Genomic DNA, 23,516 nt, shown 5'->3' with positions numbered 1-23,516 from the left:
CATCCTCAACATCAGACTCTTGGAATCGGAGGGCCATCCTCAACATCATCAGACTTTTGGTAATAGAGGGCCATCCTCAACATCATTAGACTCTTGGTAATGGAGGGCCATCCTCAACATCAGACTCTTGGTAACGGAGATCCATCCTCAACATCAGACTCTTGGTAACGGAGGGCCATCCTCATCATCATCAGACTCTTGGTAACGGAGGGCCATCCTCAACATCATCAGACTCTTGGTAACGGAGGGCCATCCTCAACATCATCAGACTCTTGGTAACGGAGGGCCATCCTCAACATCATCAGACTCTTGGTAACGGAGGGCCATCCTCAACATCAGACTCTTGGTAACGGAGGGCCATCCTCATCATCAGACTATTGGTAACGGAGGGCCATCCTCAACATAAGACTCTTGGTAATGGAGGGCCATCCTCAACATCATCAGACACTTGGTAACGGAGGGCCATCCTCAACATCATCAGACTCTTGGAAATGGAGGGCCATCCTCAACATTGTCAGACTCTTGGTAACGGAGGGCCATCCTCAACATCAGACTCTTGGTAACGGAGGGCCATCCTCAACATCAGACTCTTGGTAACGGAGGGTCATCAGACTCTTGGTAACGGAGGGCCATCCTCAACATCAGACTCTTGGTAACTGAGGGCCATCCTCATCATCAGAATCTTGGTAACGAAGGGCAATCCTCAACATCATCAGACTCTTAGTAAAGGAGGGCCATCCTCAACATCATCAGACTCTTGGTGACGGAGGGCCATCCTCTACATCATCAGACTCTTGTTAACGGAGGGCCATCCTCAGCATAATCAGACTCTTGGTAACGGAGGGCCATCTTCAACATCATCAGACTCTTGGTATCGGAGGGCCATCCTCAACATCATCAGACTCTTGGTAACGGAGGGCCATCCTCAACATCATCAGACTCTTGGTAACGGAGGGCCATCCTCAACATCAGACTCTTGTAACGGAGGGCCATCCTCATCATCAGACTATTGGTAACGGAGGGCCATCCTCAACATAAGACTCTTGGTAATGGAGGGCCATCCTCAACATCATCAGACACTTGGTAACGGAGGGCCATCCTCAACATCATCAGACTCTTGGAAATGGAGGGCCATCCTCAACATTGTCAGACTCTTAGTAACGGAGGGCCATCCTCAACATCAGACTCTTGGTAACGCAGGGCCATTCTCAACATCAGACTCTTGGTAACGGAGGGTCATCAGACTCTTGGTAACGGAGGGCCATCCTCAACATCAGACTCTTGGTAACGGAGGGCCATCCTCATCATCAGAATCTTGGTAACGGAGGGCCATCCTCAACATCATCAGACTCTTGTTAACGGAGGGCCATCCTCAGCATAATCAGACTCTTGGTAACGGAGGGCCATCTTCAACATCATCAGACTCTTGGTAACGGAGGGCCATCCTCAACATCATCAGACTCTTGGTAACGCAGGGCCATCCTCAACATCAGACTCATGGTAACGGAGGGCCATCCCCAACATCATCAGTCTCTTTGTAACTGAAGGCCATCCTCAACATTTTAGACTCTTGGTAACGGAGGGCCATCCTCAACATCAGACTCTTGGTAACGGAGGGCCATCCTCAACATCAGACTCTTGGTAACGGAGGGTCATCAGACTCTTGGTAATGGAGGGCCATCCTCAACATCAGACTCTTGGTAACGGAGGGCCATCCTCATCATCAGACTCTTGGTAACGGAGGGCAATCCTCAACATCATCAGACTCTTGGTAACGGAGGGCCATCCTCAGCATCATCAGACTCTTGGTAACGGAGGGCCATCCTCAACATCATCAGACTCTTGGTAACGGAGGGCTATCCTCAACATCATCAGACTCTTGGTAACGGATGGCCATCCTCAACATCAGACTCTTGGTAACGGAGGGCCATCCTCAACATCATCAGACTCTTGGTAATGGAGGGCCATCTTCAACATCATCAGACTCTTGGTAACGGAGGGCCATCCTCAACATCAGAGTCTTGGTTAACGGAGGGCCATCCTCAACATCATTGGACTCTTGGTAACGGAGGGCCATCCTCAACATCATCAGACTCTTGGTAACGGAGGGCCATCCTCAACATCAGACTCTTGGTAACGGAGGTTCATCTGAGGCTTGGTAACGGAGGGCCATCCTCAACATCAGACTCTTGGTACCGGAGGGCCATCCTCATCATCAGACTCTTGGTAACGGAGGGCAATCCTCATCATCATCAGACTCTTGGTAACGGAGGGCCATCCTCAACATCATCAGACTCTTGGTAACGGAGGGCCATCCTCAACATCATCAGACTCTTGGTAACGGAGGGCCATCTTCAACATCATCAGACTCTTGGTAACGGACAGCCATCCTCAACATAATCAGACTCTTGGTAACGGAGGGCCATCCTCAACATCATCAGACTCTTGGAAATGGAGGGCCATCCTCAACATTGTCAGACTCTTAGTAACGGAGGGCCATCCTCAACATCAGACTCTTGGTAACGCAGGGCCATCCTCAACATCAGACTCTTGGTAACGGAGGGTCATCAGACTCTTGGTAACGGAGGGCCATCCTCAACATCAGACTCTTGGTAACGGAGGGCCATCCTCATCATCAGAATCTTGGTAACGGAGGGCCATCCTCAACATCATCAGACTCTTGTTAACGGAGGGCCATCCTCAGCATAATCAGACTCTTGGTAACGGAGGGCCATCTTCAACATCATCAGACTCTTGGTAACGGAGGGCCATCCTCAACATCATCAGACTCTTGGTAACGCAGGGCCATCCTCAACATCAGACTCATGGTAACGGAGGGCCATCCCCAACATCATCAGTCTCTTTGTAACTGAAGGCCATCCTCAACATTTTAGACTCTTGGTAACGGAGGGCCATCCTCAACATCAGACTCTTGGTAACGGAGGGCCATCCTCAACATCAGACTCTTGGTAACGGAGGGTCATCAGACTCTTGGTAATGGAGGGCCATCCTCAACATCAGACTCTTGGTAACGGAGGGCCATCCTCATCATCAGACTCTTGGTAACGGAGGGCAATCCTCAACATCATCAGACTCTTGGTAACGGAGGGCCATCCTCAGCATCATCAGACTCTTGGTAACGGAGGGCCATCCTCAACATCATCAGACTCTTGGTAACGGAGGGCCATCCTCAACATCATCAGACTCTTGGTAACGGATGGCCATCCTCAACATCCGACTCTTGGTAACGGAGGGCCATCCTCAACATCATCAGACTCTTGGTAATGGAGGGCCATCTTCAACATCATCAGACTCTTGGTAACGGAGGGCCATCCTCAACATCAGAGTCTTGGTTAACGGAGGGCCATCCTCAACATCATTGGACTCTTGGTAACGGAGGGCCATCCTCAACATCATCAGACTCTTGGTAACGGAGGGCCATCCTCAACATCAGACTCTTGGTAACGGAGGTTCATCTGAGGCTTGGTAACGGAGGGCCATCCTCAACATCAGACTCTTGGTACCGGAGGGCCATCCTCATCATCAGACTCTTGGTAACGGAGGGCAATCCTCATCATCATCAGACTCTTGGTAACGGAGGGCCATCCTCAACATCATCAGACTCTTGGTAACGGAGGGCCATCCTCAACATCATCAGACTCTTGGTAACGGAGGGCCATCTTCAACATCATCAGACTCTTGGTAACGGACAGCCATCCTCAACATAATCAGACTCTTGGTAACGGAGGGCCATCCTCAACATCAGACTCTTGGTAACGGAGGGCCATCCTCAACATAATTAGACTCTTGGTAACGGAGGGCCATCCTCAACATTATCAAACTCTTTGTAACAGAGGGCCATCCTCAACATCATCAGACTCTTGGTAACGGAGGGCCATCCTCAACATCAGACGCTTGGTAACGGAGGGCCATCCTCAACATCAGACGCTTGGTAACGGAGGGCCATCCTCAACATCAGACTCTTGGTAACGGAGGTTCATCAGACGCTTGGTATCGGAGGGCCATCCTCAACATCAGACTCTTGGTACCGGAGGGCCATCCTCAACATCAGACTCTTGGTAATGGAGGGCCATCCTCAACATCATCAGACTCTTGGTAACGGAGGGCCATCCTCAACATCATCAGACTCTTGGTAACGGAGGGCCATCCTCATCATCAGACTATTGGTAACGGAGGGCCATCCTCAACATCATCAGACTCTTGGTAATGGATGGCAATCCTCAACATCAGTCTCTTGGTAACGGAGGGCCATCCTCAACATCAGACTCTTGGTAATGGAGGGCCATCCTCAACATCATTAGACTCTTGGTAACGGAGGACCATCCTCAACATCATCAGACTCTTGGTAAAGGAGGGCCATCCTCAACATCAGTCTCTTGGTAACGGAGGGCCATCCTCAACATCATCAGACTCTTGGTAACGGAGGGCCATCCTCAACATCATCAGACTCTTGGTAACGGAGGGACATCCTCAACATTTTAGACTCTTGGTAACGGAGGGCCATCCTCAACATCATCAGACTCTTGGTAAAGGAGGGCCATCCTCAACATCAGACTCTTGGTAACGGAGGGCCATCCTCAACATCATCAGACTCTTGGTAACGGAGGGCCATCCTCAACATCATTAGACTCTTGGTAACGGAGGGCCATCCTCAACATCAGACTCTTGGTAACGGAGGGCCATCCTCATCATCATCAGACTCTTGGTAACGGAGGGCCATCCTCAACATCATCAGACTCTTGGTAACGGAGGGCCATCCTCAACATCATCAGACTCTTGGTAACGGAGGGCCATCCTCAACATCAGACTCTTGGTAATGGAGGGCCATCCTCAACATCATCAGACTCTTGGTAACGGAGGGCCATCCTCAACATCATCAGACCCTTGGTAACGGGAGGGCCATCCTCAACATCATCAGACTCTTGGTAACGGAGGGCCATCCTCAACATCATCAGACTCTTGGTAACGGAGGGCCATCCTCAACATCATCAGACTCTTGGTAACAGAGGGCCATCCTCAACATCAGACTCTTGGTAACGGAGGGCCATCCTCAACATCAGACTCTTGGTACCGGAGGGCCATCCTCAACATCAGACTCTTGGTAACGGAGGGCCATCCTCAACATCATTAGACTCTTGGTAACGGAGGGCCATCCTCAACATCAAAGGACTCTTGGTAATGGAGGGCCATCCTCAACATCATCAGACTCTTGGTAACGGAGGGCCATCCTCAACATCATCAGACTCTTGGTAATGGAGGGCCATCTTCAACATCATCAGACTCTTGGTAACGGAGGGCCATCCTCAACATCAGAGTCTTGGTTAACGGAGGGCCATCCTCAACATCATTGGACTCTTGGTAACGGAGGGCCATCCTCAACATCATCAGACTCTTGGTAACGGAGGGCCATCCTCAACATCAGACTCTTGGTAACGGAGGTTCATCTGAGGCTTGGTAACGGAGGGCCATCCTCAACATCAGACTCTTGGTACCGGAGGGCCATCCTCATCATCAGACTCTTGGTAACGGAGGGCAATCCTCATCATCATCAGACTCTTGGTAACGGAGGGCCATCCTCAACATCATCAGACTCTTGGTAACGGAGGGCCATCCTCAACATCATCAGACTCTTGGTAACGGAGGGCCATCTTCAACATCATCAGACTCTTGGTAACGGAGAGCCATCCTCAACATAATCAGACTCTTGGTAACGGAGGGCCATCCTCAACATCAGACTCTTGGTAACGGAGGGCCATCCTCAACATAATTAGACTCTTGGTAACGGAGGGCCATCCTCAACATTATCAAACTCTTTGTAACAAAGGGCCATCCTCAACATCATCAGACTCTTGGTAACGGAGGGCCATCCTCAACATCATCAGACTCTTGGTAACGGAGGGCCATCCTCAACATCAGACGCTTGGTAACGGAGGGCCATCCTCAACATCAGACTCTTGGTAACGGAGGTTCATCAGACGCTTGGTATCGGAGGGCCATCCTCAACATCAGACTCTTGGTACCGGAGGGCCATCCTCAACATCAGACTCTTGGTAATGGAGGGCCATCCTCAACATCATCAGACTCTTGGTAACGGAGGGCCATCCTCAACATCATCAGACTCTTGGTAACGGAGGGCCATCCTCATCATCAGACTATTGGTAACGGAGGGCCATCCTCAACATCATCAGACTCTTGGTAATGGATGGCAATCCTCAACATCAGTCTCTTGGTAACGGAGGGCCATCCTCAACATCAGACTCTTGGTAATGGAGGGCCATCCTCAACATCATTAGACTCTTGGTAACGGAGGGCCATCCTCAACATCATCAGACTCTTGGTAAAGGAGGGCCATCCTCAACATCAGTCTCTTGGTAACGGAGGGCCATCCTCAACATCATTAGACTCTTGGTAACGGAGGGCCATCCTCAACATCATCAGACTCTTGGTAACGGAGGGCCATCCTCAACATCATCAGACTCTTGGTAACGGAGGGACATCCTCAACATTTTAGACTCTTGGTAACGGAGGGCCATCCTCAACATCATCAGACTCTTGGTAAAGGAGGGCCATCCTCAACATCAGACTCTTGGTAACGGAGGGCCATCCTCAACATCATCAGACTCTTGGTAACGGAGGGCCATCCTCAACATCATTAGACTCTTGGTAACGGAGGGCCATCCTCAACATCAGACTCTTGGTAACGGAGGGCCATCCTCATCATCATCAGACTCTTGGTAACGGAGGGCCATCCTCAACATTATCAGACTCTTGGTAACGGAGGGCCATCCTCAACATCATCAGACTCTTGGTAACGGAGGGCCATCCTCAACATCAGACTCTTGGTAATGGAGGGCCATCCTCAACATCATCAGACTCTTGGTAACGGAGGGCCATCCTCAACATCATCAGACCCTTGGTAACGGGAGGGCCATCCTCAACATCATCAGACTCTTGGTAACGGAGGGCCATCCTCAACATCATCAGACTCTTGGTAACGGAGGGCCATCCTCAACATCATCAGACTCTTGGTAACAGAGGGCCATCCTCAACATCAGACTCTTGGTAACGGAGGGCCATCCTCAACATCAGACTATTGGTACCGGAGGGCCATCCTCAACATCAGACTCTTGGTAACGGAGGGCCATCCTCAACATCATTATACTCTTGGTAACGGAGGGCCATCCTCAACATCAAAGGACTCTTGGTAATGGAGGGCCATCCTCAACATCATCAGACTCTTGGTAACGGAGGGCCATCCTCAACATCATCAGAGTCTTGGTAACGGAGGGCCATCCTCAACATCATCAGACTCTTGGTAGCAGAGGGCCATCCTCAACATCATCAGACTCTTGGTAACGGAGGGCCATCCTCAACATCAGACTCTTGGTAACGGAGGGCCATCCTCAACATCATTATACTCTTGGTAACGGAGGGCCATCCTCAACATCAAAGGACTCTTGGTAATGGAGGGCCATCCTCAACATCATCAGACTCTTGGTAACGGAGGGCCATCCTCAACATCATCAGAGTCTTGGTAACGGAGGGCCATCCTCAACATCATCAGACTCTTGGTAACGGAGGGCAATCCTCAACATCAGACTCTTGGTAACGGAGGGCCATCCTCAATATCAGACTCTTGGTAACGGAGGGCCATCCTCAACATCAGACTCTTGGTAACAGAGGGCCATCCTCAACATCATCAGACTCTTGGAAACAGAGGGCCATCCTCAACATCATCAGACTCTTGGTAACGGAGGGCCATCCTCAACATCAGACTCATGGTAACGGAGGGCCATCCCCAACATCATCAGTCTCTTTGTAACTGAAGGCCATCCTCAACATCAGACTCTTGGTAACGGAGGGCCATCCTCAACATCAGACTCTTGGTAACGGAGGGTCATCAGACTCTTGGTAATGGAGGGCCATCCTCAACATCAGACTCTTGGTAACGGAGGGCCATCCTCATCATCAGACTCTTGGTAACGGAGGGCAATCCTCAACATCATCAGACTCTTGGTAACGGAGGGCCATCCTCAGCATCATCAGACTCTTGGTAACGGAGGGCCATCCTCAACATCATCAGACTCTTGGTAACGGAGGGCCATCCTCAACATCATCAGACTCTTGGTAACGGATGGCCATCATCAACATCAGACTCTTGGTAACGGAGGGCCATCCTCAACATCATCAGACTCTTGGTAATGGAGGGCCATCTTCAACATCATCAGACTCTTGGTAACGGAGGGCCATCCTCAACATCAGAGTCTTGGTTAACGGAGGGCCATCCTCAACATCATTGGACTCTTGGTAACGGAGGGCCATCCTCAACATCATCAGACTCTTGGTAACGGAGGGCCATCCTCAACATCAGACTCTTGGTAACGGATGTTCATCTGAGGCTTGGTAACGGAGGGCCATCCTCAACATCAGACTCTTGGTACCGGAGGGCCATCCTCATCATCAGACTCTTGGTAACGGAGGGCAATCCTCATCATCATCAGACTCTTGGTAACGGAGGGCCATCCTCAACATCATCAGACTCTTGGTAACGGAGGGCCATCCTCAACATCATCAGACTCTTGGTAACGGAGGGCCATCTTCAACATCATCAGACTCTTGGTAACGGAGAGCCATCCTCAACATAATCAGACTCTTGGTAACGGAGGGCCATCCTCAACATCAGACTCTTGGTAACGGAGGGCCATCCTCAACATAATTAGACTCTTGGTAACGGAGGGCCATCCTCAACATTATCAAACTCTTTGTAACAGAGGGCCATCCTCAACATCATCAGACTCTTGGTAACGGAGGGCCATCCTCAACATCATCAGACTCTTGGTAACGGAGGGCCATCCTCAACATCAGACGCTTGGTAACGGAGGGCCATCCTCAACATCAGACTCTTGGTAACGGAGGTTCATCAGACGCTTGGTATCGGAGGGCCATCCTCAACATCAGACTCTTGGTAATGGAGGGCCATCCTCAACATCATCAGACTCTTGGTAACGGAGGGCCATCCTCAACATCATCAGACTCTTGGTAACGGAGGGCCATCCTCATCATCAGACTATTGGTAACGGAGGGCCATCCTCAACATCATCAGACTCTTGGTAATGGATGGCAATCCTCAACATCAGTCTCTTGGTAACGGAGGGCCATCCTCAACATCAGACTCTTGGTAATGGAGGGCCATCCTCAACATCATTAGACTCTTTATAACGGAGGGCCATCCTCAACATCATCAGACTCTTGGTAAAGGAGGGCCATCCTCAACATCAGTCTCTTGGTAACGGAGGGCCATCCTCAACATCATTAGACTCTTGGTAACGGAGGGCCATCCTCAACATCATCAGACTCTTGGTAACGGAGGGACATCCTCTACATTTTTGACTCTTGGTAACGGAGGCCCATCCTCAACATCAGACTCTTGGTAACGGAGGGCCATCCTCAACATCATCAGACCCTTGGTAACGGGAGGGCCATCCTCAACATCATCAGACTCTTGGTAACGGAGGGCCATCCTCAACATCATCAGACTCTTGGTAACGGAGGGCCATCCTCAACATCATCAGACTCTTGGTAACAGAGGGCCATCCTCAACATCAGACTCTTGGTAACGGAGGGCCATCCTCAACATCAGACTCTTGGTACCGGAGGGCCATCCTCAACATCAGACTCTTGGTAACGGAGGGCCATCCTCAACATCATTAGACTCTTGGTAACGGAGGGCCATCCTCAACATCAAAGGACTCTTGGTAATGGAGGGCCATCCTCAACATCATCAGACTCTTGGTAACGGAGGGCCATCCTCAACATCATCAGACTCTTGGTAACGGAGGGACATCCTCAACATTTTAGACTCTTGGTAACGGAGGGCCATCCTCAACATCATCAGACTCTTGGTAAAGGAGGGCCATCCTCAACATCAGACTCTTGGTAACGGAGGGCCATCCTCAACATCATCAGACTCTTGGTAACGGAGGGCCATCCTCAACATCATCAGACTCTTGGTAACGGAGGGCCATCCTCAACATCATCAGACTCTTGGTAACAGAGGGCCATCCTCAACATCAGACTCTTGGTAACGGAGGGCCATCCTCAACATCAGACTATTGGTACCGGAGGGCCATCCTCAACATCAGACTCTTGGTAACGGAGGGCCATCCTCAACATCATTATACTCTTGGTAACGGAGGGCCATCCTCAACATCAAAGGACTCTTGGTAATGGAGGGCCATCCTCAACATCATCAGACTCTTGGTAACGGAGGGCCATCCTCAACATCATCAGAGTCTTGGTAACGGAGGGCCATCCTCAACATCATCAGACTCTTGGTAGCAGAGGGCCATCCTCAACATCATCAGACTCTTGGTAACGGAGGGCCATCCTCAACATCAGACTCTTGGTAACGGAGGGCCATCCTCAACATCATTATACTCTTGGTAACGGAGGGCCATCCTCAACATCAAAGGACTCTTGGTAATGGAGGGCCATCCTCAACATCATCAGACTCTTGGTAACGGAGGGCCATCCTCAACATCATCAGAGTCTTGGTAACGGAGGGCCATCCTCAACATCATCAGACTCTTGGTAGCAGAGGGCCATCCTCAACATCATCAGACTCTTGGTAACGGAGGGCCATCCTCAACATCATCAGACTCTTGGTAACGGAGGGCAATCCTCAACATCAGACTCTTGGTAACGGAGGGCCATCCTCAATATCAGACTCTTGGTAACGGAGGGCCATCCTCAACATCAGACTCTTGGTAACAGAGGGCCATCCTCAACATCATCAGACTCTTGGAAACAGAGGGCCATCCTCAACATCATCAGACTCTTGGTAACGGAGGGCCATCCTCAACATCAGACTCATGGTAACGGAGGGCCATCCCCAACATCATCAGTCTCTTTGTAACTGAAGGCCATCCTCAACATCAGACTCTTGGTAACGGAGGGCCATCCTCAACATCAGACTCTTGGTAACGGAGGGTCATCAGACTCTTGGTAATGGAGGGCCATCCTCAACATCAGACTCTTGGTAACGGAGGGCCATCCTCATCATCAGACTCTTGGTAACGGAGGGCAATCCTCAACATCATCAGACTCTTGGTAACGGAGGGCCATCCTCAGCATCATCAGACTCTTGGTAACGGAGGGCCATCCTCAACATCATCAGACTCTTGGTAACGGAGGGCCATCCTCAACATCATCAGACTCTTGGTAACGGATGGCCATCATCAACATCAGACTCTTGGTAACGGAGGGCCATCCTCAACATCATCAGACTCTTGGTAATGGAGGGCCATCTTCAACATCATCAGACTCTTGGTAACGGAGGGCCATCCTCAACATCAGAGTCTTGGTTAACGGAGGGCCATCCTCAACATCATTGGACTCTTGGTAACGGAGGGCCATCCTCAACATCATCAGACTCTTGGTAACGGAGGGCCATCCTCAACATCAGACTCTTGGTAACGGATGTTCATCTGAGGCTTGGTAACGGAGGGCCATCCTCAACATCAGACTCTTGGTACCGGAGGGCCATCCTCATCATCAGACTCTTGGTAACGGAGGGCAATCCTCATCATCATCAGACTCTTGGTAACGGAGGGCCATCCTCAACATCATCAGACTCTTGGTAACGGAGGGCCATCCTCAACATCATCAGACTCTTGGTAACGGAGGGCCATCTTCAACATCATCAGACTCTTGGTAACGGAGAGCCATCCTCAACATAATCAGACTCTTGGTAACGGAGGGCCATCCTCAACATCAGACTCTTGGTAACGGAGGGCCATCCTCAACATAATTAGACTCTTGGTAACGGAGGGCCATCCTCAACATTATCAAACTCTTTGTAACAGAGGGCCATCCTCAACATCATCAGACTCTTGGTAACGGAGGGCCATCCTCAACATCATCAGACTCTTGGTAACGGAGGGCCATCCTCAACATCAGACGCTTGGTAACGGAGGGCCATCCTCAACATCAGACTCTTGGTAACGGAGGTTCATCAGACGCTTGGTATCGGAGGGCCATCCTCAACATCAGACTCTTGGTAATGGAGGGCCATCCTCAACATCATCAGACTCTTGGTAACGGAGGGCCATCCTCAACATCATCAGACTCTTGGTAACGGAGGGCCATCCTCATCATCAGACTATTGGTAACGGAGGGCCATCCTCAACATCATCAGACTCTTGGTAATGGATGGCAATCCTCAACATCAGTCTCTTGGTAACGGAGGGCCATCCTCAACATCAGACTCTTGGTAATGGAGGGCCATCCTCAACATCATTAGACTCTTTATAACGGAGGGCCATCCTCAACATCATCAGACTCTTGGTAAAGGAGGGCCATCCTCAACATCAGTCTCTTGGTAACGGAGGGCCATCCTCAACATCATTAGACTCTTGGTAACGGAGGGCCATCCTCAACATCATCAGACTCTTGGTAACGGAGGGACATCCTCTACATTTTTGACTCTTGGTAACGGAGGCCCATCCTCAACATCAGACTCTTGGTAACGGAGGGCCATCCTCAACATCATCAGACCCTTGGTAACGGGAGGGCCATCCTCAACATCATCAGACTCTTGGTAACGGAGGGCCATCCTCAACATCATCAGACTCTTGGTAACGGAGGGCCATCCTCAACATCATCAGACTCTTGGTAACAGAGGGCCATCCTCAACATCAGACTCTTGGTAACGGAGGGCCATCCTCAACATCAGACTCTTGGTACCGGAGGGCCATCCTCAACATCAGACTCTTGGTAACGGAGGGCCATCCTCAACATCATTAGACTCTTGGTAACGGAGGGCCATCCTCAACATCAAAGGACTCTTGGTAATGGAGGGCCATCCTCAACATCATCAGACTCTTGGTAACGGAGGGCCATCCTCAACATCATCAGACTCTTGGTAACGGAGGGACATCCTCAACATTTTAGACTCTTGGTAACGGAGGGCCATCCTCAACATCATCAGACTCTTGGTAAAGGAGGGCCATCCTCAACATCAGACTCTTGGTAACGGAGGGCCATCCTCAACATCATCAGACTCTTGGTAACGGAGGGCCATCCTCAACATCATTAGACTCTTGGTAACGGAGGGCCATCCTCAACATCAGACTCTTGGTAACGGAGGGCCATCCTCATCATCATCAGACTCTTGGTAACGGAGGGCCATCCTCAACATCATCAGACTCTTGGTAACGGAGGGCCATCCTCAACATCATCAGACTCTTGGTAACGGAGGGCCATCCTCAACATCAGACTCTTGGTAATGGAGGGCCATCCTCAACATCATCAGACTCTTGGTAACGGAGGGCCATCCTCAACATCATCAGACCCTTGGTAACGGGAGGGCCATCCTCAACATCATCAGACTCTTGGTAACGGAGGGCCATCCTCAACATCATCAGACTCTTGGTAACGGAGGGCCATCCTCAACATCATCAGACTCTTGGTAACAGAGGGCCATCCTCAACATCAGACTCTTGGTAACGGAGGGCCATCCTCAACATCAGACTATTGGTACCGGAGGGCCATCCTCAACATCAGACTCTTGGTAACGGAGGGCCATCCTCAACATCATTATACTCTTGGTAACGGAGGGCCATCCTCAACATCAAAGGACTCTTGGTAATGGAGGGCCATCCTCAACATCATCAGACTCTTGGTAACGGAGGGCCATCCTCAACATCATCAGAGTCTTGGTAACGGAGGGCCATCCTCAACATCATCAGACTCTTGGTAGCAGAGGGCCATCCTCAACATCATCAGACTCTTGGTAACGGAGGGCCATCCTCAACATCATCAGACTCTTGGTAACGGAGGGCAATCCTCAACATCAGACTCTTGGTAACGGAGGGCCATCCTCAATATCAGACTCTTGGTAACGGAGGGCCATCCTCAACATCAGACTCTTGGTAACAGAGGGCCATCCTCAACATCATCAGACTCTTGGAAACAGAGGGCCATCCTCAACATCATCAGACTCTTGGTAACGGAGGGCCATCCTCAACATCAGACTCATGGTAACGGAGGGCCATCCCCAACATCATCAGTCTCTTTGTAACTGAAGGCCATCCTCAACATCAGACTCTTGGTAACGGAGGGCCATCCTCAACATCAGACTCTTGGTAACGGAGGGTCATCAGACTCTTGGTAATGGAGGGCCATCCTCAACATCAGACTCTTGGTAACGGAGGGCCATCCTCATCATCAGACTCTTGGTAACGGAGGGCAATCCTCAACATCATCAGACTCTTGGTAACGGAGGGCCATCCTCAACATCATCAGACTCTTGGTAACGGAGGGCCATCCTCAACATCATCAGACTCTTGGTAACGGAGGGCCATCTTCAACATCATCAGACTCTTGGTAACGGAGAGCCATCCTCAACATAATCAGACTCTTGGTAACGGAGGGCCATCCTCAACATCAGACTCTTGGTAACGGAGGGCCATCCTCAACATAATTAGACTCTTGGTAACGGAGGGCCATCCTCAACATTATCAAACTCTTTGTAACAGAGGGCCATCCTCAACATCATCAGACTCTTGGTAACGGAGGGCCATCCTCAACATCATCAGACTCTTGGTAACGGAGGGCCATCCTCAACATCAGACGCTTGGTAACGGAGGGCCATCCTCAACATCAGACTCTTGGTAACGGAGGTTCATCAGACGCTTGGTATCGGAGGGCCATCCTCAACATCAGACTCTTGGTACCGGAGGGCCATCCTCAACATCAGACTCTTGGTAATGGAGGGCCATCCTCAACATCATCAGACTCTTGGTAACGGAGGGCCATCCTCAACATCATCAGACTCTTGGTAACGGAGGGCCATCCTCATCATCAGACTATTGGTAACGGAGGGCCATCCTCAACATCATCAGACTCTTGGTAATGGATGGCAATCCTCAACATCAGTCTCTTGGTAACGGAGGGCCATCCTCAACATCAGACTCTTGGTAATGGAGGGCCATCCTCAACATCATTAGACTCTTTATAACGGAGGGCCATCCTCAACATCATCAGACTCTTGGTAAAGGAGGGCCATCCTCAACATCAGTCTCTTGGTAACGGAGGGCCATCCTCAACATCATTAGACTCTTGGTAACGGAGGGCCATCCTCAACATCATCAGACTCTTGGTAACGGAGGGCCATCCTCAACATCATTAGACTCTTGGTAACGGAGGGACATCCTCTACATTTTTGACTCTTGGTAACGGAGGCCCATCCTCAACATCAGACTCTTGGTAACGGAGGGCCATCCTCAACATCATCAGACCCTTGGTAACGGGAGGGCCATCCTCAACATCATCAGACTCTTGGTAACGGAGGGCCATCCTCAACATCATCAGACTCTTGGTAACGGAGGGCCATCCTCAACATCATCAGACTCTTGGTAACAGAGGGCCATCCTCAACATCAGACTCTTGGTAACGGAGGGCCATCCTCAACATCAGACTCTTGGTACCGGAGGGCCATCCTCAACATCAGACTCTTGGTAACGGAGGGCCATCCTCAACATCATTAGACTCTTGGTAACGGAGGGCCATCCTCAACATCAAAGGACTCTTGGTAATGGAGGGCCATCCTCAACATCATCAGACTCTTGGTAACGGAGGGCCATCCTCAACATCATCAGATTCTTGGTAACGGAGGGCCATCCTCAACATCATCAGACTCTTGGTAACGGAGGGCCATCCTCAACATCAGACTCTTGGTAACGGAGGGCCATCCTCAATATCAGACTCTTGGTAACGGAGGGCCATCCTCAACATCAGACTCTTGGTAACAGAGGGCCATCCTCAACATCATCAGACTCTTGGAAACGGAGGGCCATCCTCAACATCATCAGACTCTTGGTAACGGAGGGCCATCCTCAACATCATCAGACTCTTGGTAACGGAGGGCCATCCTCAACATCAGACTCTTGGTAACGGAGGGCCATCCTCATCATCAGACTATTGGTCACAGAGGGCCATCCTCAAAATCATCAGACTCTTGGTAACGGAGGGCAATCGTCAACATCATCAGACTCTTGGTAACGGAGGGCCATCCTCAACATCATCAGACTCTTGGTAACAGAGGGCCATCCTCAACATCATCAGACTCTTGGTAACGGAGGGCCATCCTCAACATCATCAGACTCTTGGTAACGGAGGGCCATCCTCAACATCATCAGACTCTTGGTAACGGAGGGCCATCCTCAACATCATCAGACTCTTGGTAACAGAGGGCCATCCTCAACATCAGACTCTTGGTAACGGAGGGCCATCCTCAACATCAGACTCTTGGTAATGGAGGGCCATCCTCAACATCATTAGACTCTTGGTAACGGAGGGCCATCCTCAACATCATCAGACTCTTGGTAAAAGAGGGCCATCCTCAACATCAGACTCTTGGTAACGGAGGGCCATCCTCAACATCAGACTCTTGGTACCGGAGGGCCATCCTCAACATCAGACTCTTGGTAACGGAGGGCCATCCTCAACATCAGACTCTTGGTAACGGAGGGCCATCCTCAACATCATCAGACTCTTGGTAATGGAGAACCATCCTCAACATCATCAGACTCTTGGTAACGGAGGGCCATCCTCAACATCATTAGACTCTTGGTAACGGAGGGCCATCCTCAACATCAGACTCTTGGTAACGGAGGGCCATCCTCATCATCATCAGACTCTTGGTAACGGAGGGCCATCCTCAACATCATCAGACTCTTGGTAACGGAGGGCCATCCTCAACATCATCAGACTCTTGGTAACGGAGGGCCATCCTCAACATCAGACTCTTGGTAACGGAGGGCCATCCTCAACATCATTAGACTCTTGGTAACGGAGGGCCATCCTCAACATCAGACTCTTGGTAACGGAGGGCCATCCTCATCATCATCAGACTCTTGGTAACGGAGGGCCATCCTCAACATCATCAGACTCTTGGTAACGGAGGGCCATCCTCAACATCATCAGACTCTTGGTAACGGAGGGCCATCCTCAACATCAGACTCTTGGTAATGGAGGGCCATCCTCAACATCATCAGACTCTTGGTAACGGAGGGCCATCCTCAACATCATCAGACCCTTGGTAACGGGAGGGCCATCCTCAACATCATCAGACTCTTGGTAACGGAGGGCCATCCTCAACATCATCAGACTCTTGGTAACGGAGGGCCATCCTCAACATCATCAGACTCTTGGTAACAGAGGGCCATCCTCAACATCAGACTCTTGGTAACGGAGGGCCATCCTCAACATCAGACTCTTGGTACCGGAGGGCCATCCTCAACATCAGACTCTTGGTAACGAAGGGCCATCCTCAACATCATTAGACTCTTGGTAACGGAGGGCCATCCTCAACATCAAAGGACTCTTGGTAATGGAGGGCCATCCTCAACATCATCAGACTCTTGGTAACGGAGGGCCATCCTCAATATCATCAGACTCTTGGTAACGGAGGGCCATCCTCAACATCATCAGACTCTTGGTAGCAGAGGGCCATCCTCAACATCATCAGACTCTTGGTAACGGAGGGCCATCCTCAACATCATCAGACTCTTGGTAACGGAGGGCAATCCTCAACATCAGACTCTTGGTAACGGAGGGCCATCCTCAATATCAGACTCTTGGTAACGGAGGGCCATCCTCAACATCAGACTCTTGGTAACAGAGGGCCATCCTCAACATCATCAGACTCTTGGAAACGGAGGGCCATCCTCAACATCATCAGACTCTTGGTAACGGAGGGCCATCCTCAACATCAGAGTCTTGGTAACGGAGGGCCATCCTCAACATCAGACTCTTGGTAACGGAGGGTCATCAGACTCTTGGTAATGGAGGGCCATCCTCAACATCAGAATCTTGGTAACGGAGGGCCATCCTCATCATCAGACTCTTGGTAACGGAGGGCCATCCTCAACATCATCAGACTCTTGGTAACGGAGGGCCATCCTCAGCATCATCAGACTCTTGGTAACGGAGGGCCATCCTCAACATCATCAGACTCTTGGTAACGGAGGGCCATCCTCAACATCATCAGACTCTTGGTAACGGATGGCCATCATCAACATCAGACTCTTGGTAACGGAGGGCCATCATCAACATCAGACTCTTGGTAACGGAGGGTCATCAGACTCTTGGTAATGGAGGGCCATCCTCAACATCAGACTCTTGGTAACGGAGGGCCATCCTCATCATCAGACTCTTGGTAACGGAGGGCAATCCTCAACATCATCAGACTCTTGGTAACGGAGGGCCATCCTCAGCATCATCAGACTCTTGGTAACGGAGGGCCATCCTCAACATCATCAGACTCTTGGTAACGGAGGGCCATCCTCAACATCATCAGACTCTTGGTAACGGATGGCCATCATCAACATCAGACTCTTGGTAACGGAGGGCCATCCTCAACATCATCAGACTCTTGGTAATGGAGGGCCATCTTCAACATCATCAGACTCTTGGTAACGGAGGGCCATCCTCAACATCAGAGTCTTGGTTAACGGAGGGCCATCCTCAACATCATTTGACTCTTGGTAACGGAGGGCCATCCTCAACATCATCAGACTCTTGGTAACGGAGGGCCATCCTCAACATCAGACTATTGGTAACGGAGGTTCATCAGACGCTTGGTATCGGAGGGCCATCCTCAACATCAGACTCTTGGTACCGGAGGGCCATCCTCAACATCAGACTCTTGGTAATGGAGGGCCATCCTCAACATCATCAGACTCTTGGTAACGGAGGGCCATCCTCAACATCATCAGACTCTTGGTAACGGAGGGCCATCCTCATCATCAGACTATTGGTAACGGAGGGCCATCCTCAACATCATCAGACTCTTGGTAATGGATGGCAATCCTCAACATCAGTCTCTTGGTAACGGAGGGCCATCCTCAACATCAGACTCTTGGTAATGGAGGGCCATCCTCAACATCATTAGACTCTTGGTAACGGAGGACCATCCTCAACATCATCAGACTCTTGGTAAAGGAGGGCCATCCTCAACATCAGTCTCTTGGTAACGGAGGGCCATCCTCAACATCATCAGACTCTTGGTAACGGAGGGCCATCCTCAACATCATCAGACTCTTGGTAACGGAGGGACATCCTCAACATTTTAGACTCTTGGTAACGGAGGGCCATCCTCAACATCATCAGACTCTTGGTAAAGGAGGGCCATCCTCAACATCAGACTCTTGGTAACGGAGGGCCATCCTCAACATCATCAGACTCTTGGTAACGGAGGGCCATCCTCAACATCATTAGACTCTTGGTAACGGAGGGCCATCCTCAACATCAGACTCTTGGTAACGGAGGGCCATCCTCATCATCATCAGACTCTTGGTAACGGAGGGCCATCCTCAACATCATCAGACTCTTGGTAACGGAGGGCCATCCTCAACATCATCAGACTCTTGGTAACGGAGGGCCATCCTCAACATCAGACTCTTGGTAATGGAGGGCCATCCTCAACATCATCAGACTCTTGGTAACGGAGGGCCATCCTCAACATCATCAGACCCTTGGTAACGGGAGGGCCATCCTCAACATCATCAGACTCTTGGTAACGGAGGGCCATCCTCAACATCATCAGACTCTTGGTAACGGAGGGCCATCCTCAACATCATCAGACTCTTGGTAACAGAGGGCCATCCTCAACATCAGACTCTTGGTAACGGAGGGCCATCCTCAACATCAGACTCTTGGTACCGGAGGGCCATCCTCAACATCAGACTCTTGGTAACGGAGGGCCATCCTCAACATCATTAGACTCTTGGTAACGGAGGGCCATCCTCAACATCAAAGGACTCTTGGTAATGGAGGGCCATCCTCAACATCATCAGACTCTTGGTAACGGAGGGCCATCCTCAACATCATCAGACTCTTGGTAATGGAGGGCCATCTTCAACATCATCAGACTCTTGGTAACGGAGGGCCATCCTCAACATCAGAGTCTTGGTTAACGGAGGGCCATCCTCAACATCATTGGACTCTTGGTAACGGAGGGCCATCCTCAACATCATCAGACTCTTGGTAACGGAGGGCCATCCTCAACATCAGACTCTTGGTACCGGAGGGCCATCCTCATCATCAGACTCTTGGTAACGGAGGGCAATCCTCATCATCATCAGACTCTTGGTAACGGAGGGCCATCCTCAACATCATCAGACTCTTGGTAACGGAGGGCCATCCTCAACATCATCAGACTCTTGGTAACGGAGGGCCATCTTCAACATCATCAGACTCTTGGTAACGGAGAGCCATCCTCAACATAATCAGACTCTTGGTAACGGAGGGCCATCCTCAACATCAGACTCTTGGTAACGGAGGGCCATCCTCAACATAATTAGACTCTTGGTAACGGAGGGCCATCCTCAACATTATCAAACTCTTTGTAACAAAGGGCCATCCTCAACATCATCAGACTCTTGGTAACGGAGGGCCATCCTCAACATCATCAGACTCTTGGTAACGGAGGGCCATCCTCAACATCAGACGCTTGGTAACGGAGGGCCATCCTCAACATCAGACTCTTGGTAACGGAGGTTCATCAGACGCTTGGTATCGGAGGGCCATCCTCAACATCAGACTCTTGGTACCGGAGGGCCATCCTCAACATCAGACTCTTGGTAATGGAGGGCCATCCTCAACATCATCAGACTCTTGGTAACGGAGGGCCATCCTCAACATCATCAGACTCTTGGTAACGGAGGGCCATCCTCATCATCAGACTATTGGTAACGGAGGGCCATCCTCAACATCATCAGACTCTTGGTAATGGATGGCAATCCTCAACATCAGTCTCTTGGTAACGGAGGGCCATCCTCAACATCAGACTCTTGGTAATGGAGGGCCATCCTCAACATCATTAGACTCTTGGTAACGGAGGGCCATCCTCAACATCATCAGACTCTTGGTAAAGGAGGGCCATCCTCAACATCAGTCTCTTGGTAACGGAGGGCCATCCTCAACATCATCAGACTCTTGGTAACGGAGGGCCATCCTCAACATCATCAGACTCTTGGTAACGGAGGGACATCCTCAACATTTTAGACTCTTGGTAACGGTGGGCCATCCTCAACATCATCAGACTCTTGGTAAAGGAGGGCCATCCTCAACATCAGACTCTTGGTAACGGAGGGCCATCCTCAACATCATCAGACTCTTGGTAACGGAGGGCCATCCTCAACATCATTAGACTCTTGGTAACGGAGGGCCATCCTCAACATCAGACTCTTGGTAACGGAGGGCCATCCTCATCATCATCAGACTCTTGGTAACGGAGGGCCATCCTCAACATCATCAGACTCTTGGTAACGGAGGGCCATCCTCAACATCATCAGACTCTTGGTAACGGAGGGCCATCCTCAACATCAGACTCTTGGTAATGGAGGGCCATCCTCAACATCATCAGACTCTTGGTAACGGAGGGCCATCCTCAACATCATCAGACCCTTGGTAACGGGAGGGCCATCCTCAACATCATCAGACTCTTGGTAACGGAGGGCCATCCTCAACATCATCAGACTCTTGGTAACGGAGGGCCATCCTCAACATCATCAGACTCTTGGTAACAGAGGGCCATCCTCAACATCAGACTCTTGGTAACGGAGGGCCATCCTCAACATCAGACTCTTGGTACCGGAGGGCCATCCTCAACATCAGACTCTTGGTAACGGAGGGCCATCCTCAACATCATTAGACTCTTGGTAACGGAGGGCCATCCTCAACATCAAAGGACTCTTGGTAATGGAGGGCCATCCTCAACATCATCAGACTCTTGGTAACGGAGGGCCATCCTCAACGTCATCAGACTCTTGGTAATGGAGGGCCATCTTCAACATCATCAGACTCTTGGTAACGGAGGGCCATCCTCAACATCAGAGTCTTGGTTAACGGAGGGCCATCCTCAACATCATTGGACTCTTGGTAACGGAGGGCCATCCTCAACATCATCAGACTCTTGGTAACGGAGGGCCATCCTCAACATCAGACTCTTGGTAACGGAGGTTCATCTGAGGCTTGGTAACGGAGGGCCATCCTCAACATCAGACTCTTGGTACCGGAGGGCCATCCTCATCATCAGACTCTTGGTAACGGAGGGCAATCCTCATCATCATCAGACTCTTGGTAACGGAGGGCCATCCTCAACATCATCAGACTCTTGGTAACGGAGGGCCATCCTCAACATCATCAGACTCTTGGTAACGGAGGGCCATCTTCAACATCATCAGACTCTTGGTAACGGAGAGCCATCCTCAACATAATCAGACTCTTGGTAACGGAGGGCCATCCTCAACATCAGACTCTTGGTAACGGAGGGCCATCCTCAACATAATTAGACTCTTGGTAACGGAGGGCCATCCTCAACATTATCAAACTCTTTGTAACAAAGGGCCATCCTCAACATCATCAGACTCTTGGTAACGGAGGGCCATCCTCAACATCATCAGACTCTTGGTAACGGAGGGCCATCCTCAACATCAGACGCTTGGTAACGGAGGGCCATCCTCAACATCAGACTCTTGGTAACGGAGGTTCATCAGACGCTTGGTATCGGAGGGCCATCCTCAACATCAGACTCTTGGTACCGGAGGGCCATCCTCAACATCAGACTCTTGGTAATGGAGGGCCATCCTCAACATCATCAGACTCTTGGTAACGGAGGGCCATCCTCAACATCATCAGACTCTTGGTAACGGAGGGCCATCCTCATCATCAGACTATTGGTAACGGAGGGCCATCCTCAACATCATCAGACTCTTGGTAATGGATGGCAATCCTCAACATCAGTCTCTTGGTAACGGAGGGCCATCCTCAACATCAGACTCTTGGTAATGGAGGGCCATCCTCAACATCATTAGACTCTTGGTAACGGAGGGCCATCCTCAACATCATCAGACTCTTGGTAAAGGAGGGCCATCCTCAACATCAGTCTCTTGGTAACGGAGGGCCATCCTCAACATCATTAGACTCTTGGTAACGGAGGGCCATCCTCAACATCATCAGACTCTTGGTAACGGAGGGCCATCCTCAACATCATCAGACTCTTGGTAACGGAGGGACATCCTCAACATTTTAGACTCTTGGTAACGGAGGGCCATCCTCAACATCATCAGACTCTTGGTAAAGGAGGGCCATCCTCAACATCAGACTCTTGGTAACGGAGGGCCATCCTCAACATCATCAGACTCTTGGTAACGGAGGGCCATCCTCAACATCATTAGACTCTTGGTAACGGAGGGCCATCCTCAACATCAGACTCTTGGTAACGGAGGGCCATCCTCATCATCATCAGACTCTTGGTAACGGAGGGCCATCCTCAACATCATCAGACTCTTGGTAACGGAGGGCCATCCTCAACATCATCAGACTCTTGGTAACGGAGGGCCATCCTCAACATCAGACTCTTGGTAATGGAGGGCCATCCTCAACATCATCAGACTCTTGGTAACGGAGGGCCATCCTCAACATCATCA

This window comes from Salmo salar, chromosome 01, assembly GCF_965601325.2.
Source record: "Salmo salar chromosome 01, fSalSal1, whole genome shotgun sequence".
Classification (NCBI taxonomy): domain Eukaryota; kingdom Metazoa; phylum Chordata; class Actinopteri; order Salmoniformes; family Salmonidae; genus Salmo; species Salmo salar.
The sequence above is the reverse complement of the archived record's forward strand: the minus strand, read 5'-3'. Positions refer to the sequence as shown.